Genomic DNA, 5,161 nt, shown 5'->3' on the forward strand with positions numbered 1-5,161 from the left:
GAGAATCCACACAGGACAACAACCTTATGAATGTCAGAATTGTGGACAGAGATTTAGCCAGAAGACAAATTTAAACTCACACACAAGAGTCCATAGAGGACAGAAACCTTATGAATGTGAGATTTGTGGACAAAGATTTATCTATAAATACCTTTTAAACGGACACATGTATCTCCATACAGGACAGAAGCCATTTAAATGTGAGATTTGCGGACATCGAACTAACCAGAAGTCAAATTTAAACTCGCACATGAGAGTCCACACAGGACAAAAACCTTATGAATGTCAGATTTGTGGACAGAGATTTAGCCATAAAACGAGTTTAAACTCGCACATGAGAGTCCACACAGGACAGAAACCTTATGAATGTGAGAATTGTGGACAGAGATTTAGCCAGAAATCAACTTTAATCGCACACACAAGAGTCCACACGGGACAAAAACCTTATGAATGTCAGCATTGTGGACAGAGATATAGCCATAAGTCAAGTTTAAAGTCACACATTAGAATCCACACAGAAGCAAAACCATATGAATGTGAGTTCTGTGGACAAAGATTTAAGCAAACAACAGATTTAAACGTTCACATGAACGTCCATACTGGACAGAAACTACTTAAATGTGAGCTTTGTGGACAAAAGTTCAGCCATGAGATAACTTTAAACTTACACATGACTGTCCACACTGGACAGATACCATTTGAATTTGAGGATTGTTGACAAAGATTTAGCCATTATTTAAACAGACACACAAGAGTTCACAGCAACCTAAGCGCTCCTTATGTCCTCCTTCAGAAGTAAAACTTCAGTCTAAAACTAGAATCTGCTTTTAAACACATGAGAACTAACAAGGAAGGGAAAACAGTTCAATTGAATATTGGGATTTTTCAACTAGAAATTTGCGTAAGTGGGCTCCATGTTTGGTTCTTAATTATATTTGCTTACATGCTATCCTCATGATTTGGTGGCAGAGTCCTGAAATTTACCCCCCCCCCCCCCTCTTGCGTCCCTTATAAGGAGAGGCAAGACACACAGTTGTCCCGCATTTAACCAGTGTTGGCTCAGCCTGCCTGTTCATGTTGTCTGTGTGGAAGGAGGGGTGTAGAAGGATTGTTTTACAGGCTTCCTGCAACAGCAGGAACCAGGTTATCGTGATAAGCCTACTGTGTTTTTTGCCATACCCGTCGCTTTGCCCTATAAGTTGCATCAGTCCAAATATGTCTTAAGTCAGCGTGGAAATCTACAAAATACACTTAATAAACAGAAAAAGGAGAACAACAGACGTAAAAACATTGTCATCCCTTATGTTGCTGGAGTATCAGAGAAATTCAGAAGGATTTTCAACAAACACAATATCCCAGTACATTTCAAACCCAGCAGGACTCTCAGACAGAGGCTGGTCCACCCTAAGGACAAGACACCCATACACAGAGTGGTGTAGTGTATGCGGTCCAGTGCAGCGAGGATTGTCCAGACCTCTGCATTGGGGAAACTAAACAGCCTCTTCACAGATGCATGGCTCAGCACAGGAGAGCCAGCTCCACAGGACAAGACTCAGCTGAGAGGGAGGTGAAGGAAGCAATTTATGTAAAAAAGTGAAAAACCATCTCTTAACTGAGGAGGAGGCCTCAGATTTCCCACTTTCAAAAACCTATAATGCAACTTTTAAGACTGATTCCCAGCTGGTTTTCACACCTGATGGGAACAGAGGGGCCTCATCTGTGAATTAGAGGAACAAAGACCTTAAGAAACCCCTACTGTTAAGGTGTTGAGGTGTGAATTGTCAAATCTACATATGTGTGTGTATCTTATCTCACTCATCCTTATAACCTGAATCTCTCACTCTCTGCTCTTTGAATTGAGAAAGCTCCTCATTTGAGGAGCGAAACGTCTTCTGTTACAAATAAAGTCCAGTTGTTTTTGTATTGAACTTTTTTTTTTAAACTATTATTTAATCTAATAAAATATGTGCCTATTCTAAATAAAAAGGTCTTCTCTTGTCCATGATGTGTCCACCATAGGGCGCATTGACAGGGTACAGTGCCTTGCGAAAGTATTCGGCCCCCTTGATCTTTTCAACCTTTTGCCACATTTCAGGCTTCAAACAAAGATATAAAATTTTAATTTTTTGTGAAGATTCAACAAGTGAGACACAATTGTGAAGTGGAATGAAATTTATTGGAAGTGTCAAACTTTAACAAATAAAAAAACCGAGAAGTGGGACGTGCAATATTATTCCCCCCCTTGAGTTAATACTTTGTAGCGCCGCCTTTTGCTGCCATTCCAGCTGCAAGTCTCTTGGTGTTTGTCTCTATCAGTTTTGAACAGGGAGACACTGAAATTCTTGCCCATTCTTTCTTGCAAAACAGCTCGAGCTCAGTGAGGTTGGATGGAGAGCGTTTGTGAACAGCAGTCTTCAGCTCTTTCCACAGATATTCGATTGGATTCAGGTCTGGACTTTAACTTGGCCATTCCAACACCTGGATACGTTTATTTGTGAACCATTCCATTGTAGATGTGTCTTTATGTTTTGGATCATTGTTTTGTTGGAAGATAAATCTCCGTCCCAGTCTCAGGTCTCTTGCAGACTCAAACAGGTTTTCATCCAGAATGGTCCTGTATTTGGCCCCATCCATCTTCCCATCAGTTCTGACCATCTTCCCTGTCTCTGCTGATGAAAAGTAGGCCCAAACCATGATGCTGCCACCACCATGTTTGACAGTGGGGATGGTGTGTTCAGGGTGATGAGCTGTGTTGCTTTTACGCCAAACATATCGTTTTGCATTGTGGCCAAACAGTTGGATTTTGGTTTCATGTGACCAGAGCACCTTCTTCCACATGTTTGGTGTCTCCCAGGTGACAAACTTTAAACAACACTTTTTATGGATATCTTTGAGAAATGGCTTTCTTCTTGCCACTCTTCCATAAAGGCCAGATTTGTGCAGTGTACGACTGATTGTTGTCCTCTGGACAGACTCTCCCACCTCAGCTGTAGATCTCTGCAGTTCATCCAGAGTGATCATGGGCCTCTTGGCTGCATCTCTGATCAGTCTTCTCCTTGTTCCAGATGAAAGTTTAGAGGGACGTCTGGGTCTTGGTAGATTTGCAGTGGTCTGATACTCCTTCCATTTCAATATGATTGCTTGCACAGTGCTCCTTGGGATGTTTAAAGCTTGGTAAATCTTTTCGTATCCAAATACGGCTTTGAACTTCTCCACAACAGTATCTCGGACCTGCCTAGTGTGTTCTTTGCAGACTCAAACAGGTTTTCTTCCAGAATGGTCCTGTATTTGGCCCCATTCATCTTCCCATCAATTCTGACAATTCATGATGCTCTCTGCGCTTTGAACAGAACCCTGAGACTATCGCAGAGCAGGTGCATTTATACGGAGACTTGATTACACAGGTGGATTCTATCATCATCGTTCATTTGGGACAACATTGGATCATTCTTAGATCCTCACTGAACTTCTGGAGTGAGTTTGCTGCACTGAAAGTAAAGAGGCCCAATAATATTGCACGCCCCACTTTTCAGTTTTTTATTTGTTAAAAAAGTTTGACACATCCAATAAATTTCATTCCACTTCACGATTGTGTCCCACTTGTTGAATCTTCACAAAAAATTAACATTTTATATATTTATGTTTGAAGCCTGAAATGTGGCAAAAGGTTGAAAAGTTCAAGGGGCCAAATACTTTTGCAGGGCACTGTATGTTAAACAGGAATATGTTGATGCAGTGGCCTCATTTAGTCTGAGTTTATAAAACAAACGGGACATCATACAAAATATGTGAAAATGTTTTTTCAAATAATAAAAATTAAAAGAAAAATCATAAAACTATTTAAATAAATTATTAAATATCTTGGCTTCTTGGCTGTTTCTGAAGCTGCAATAGCTTGACACATGACTTTGTTAAACTCCGCCGCTGTGTCTACAGACTGAGAGACTGACGAGCGGTGTGCCGCTCCGTTTTTAAAAAATATGTAGAAAATATGATTTTCATATTTTGAACCCATCTCTCTATCTTCTCTAGAGCAGGTCATGTGCAGCTTGAAACCTTCTGGTTCTCCCTTTGATGTGGTCCCCCCTCGACTACTAAAGGAGGTTTTTCCTACTCTAGGTCCGTCCATTCTTGCCATAGTGAACAGTAGTTTATCCACTGGCGTGGTGCCAAAAACCTTTAAACATGCTGCTGTCCAGCCTCTCCTGAAAACAACAAACCTTGACCCCTCAGTCGTATCCAACTTTTGACCTGTCTCCAGACTCCCATTTGTTTTAAAACTACTGGAGAAAACAGTTGAGTCCCAGTTGAAGTGCTTTCTGGAGGGCCACACCTTCTTAGAGCTATTCCAATCTGGCTTTAAACCTCTCCACAGCACTGAAACTGCCCTGCTGAAGGTCTTTAATGACATTTTCTTATCCACAGATACCGGCGATTCTGTGCTGCTTGTCCTATTGGACCTCACAGCCACCATTGACACCATCGACCATGAGATCCTCATTGCTAGGTTAGAGCAGTGGGTGGGCATCACAGGGTCAGCCCTCAATTGGTTCAGATCTTACCTCACTGACAGATCCTTTTGTGTCTCCATCAAGGATTTTAGTTCTGCAGAGGCAGAGCTTAAATGGGGGGTTCTGCAGGAGTCCATCCTGGGTCCCCTCCTATTCTCTTTATACCTGCTGCCACTTGGTGCTATTTTCCGGAAACACAACATGCCCTTCCACTTCTACGCCGATGACTGTCAAATTTACTTCCCACTAAGACACAATGGCACATGCTCTATTCAACCTCTGCTCGACTGCCTGGCTGACATCAGGGACTGGATGGCTTTAAATTTCTTAAGTTTCAATGAAAAGAAGTCTGAAGTCATGTTGTTCCCTCCCAACGACACGATCACAAACCACTATCGACCTCGCCGCTCTAACCCTGTCAGAAAAACAAAGAGTCAGTAATCTGGGAGTGATGATGGACCCTTCCCTGAAACTTAACAGTCACGTAAACATGATTGTTGAATCATGTTTCTTCCAACTGAGGTGGCTGTCTAAACTGAAGCCCATATTGTCCAAAAATAACCTGGAGACAGTAATACATGCATTCATTACATCTAGGCTTGATTACTGCAATTCGCTCCTGTTTGGTATCAGTCAGACCTCCATTGCAC

At 41.8% G+C, this 5,161-nt stretch overlaps 1 pseudogene; it reads left to right on the top strand.

Annotated features, from left to right (window-relative positions):
- Nucleotides 1–903, top strand: part of LOC119412014 — a 28,317-nt pseudogene extending 27,414 nt beyond the window's left edge.
- The last annotated feature ends 4,258 nt before the right edge of the window (nucleotides 904–5,161 follow it).

Source organism: Nematolebias whitei, chromosome 7 (genome assembly GCF_014905685.2).
Source record: "Nematolebias whitei isolate Nwh7 chromosome 7, NemWhi1, whole genome shotgun sequence".
In the NCBI taxonomy this organism is placed as follows: domain Eukaryota; kingdom Metazoa; phylum Chordata; class Actinopteri; order Cyprinodontiformes; family Rivulidae; genus Nematolebias; species Nematolebias whitei.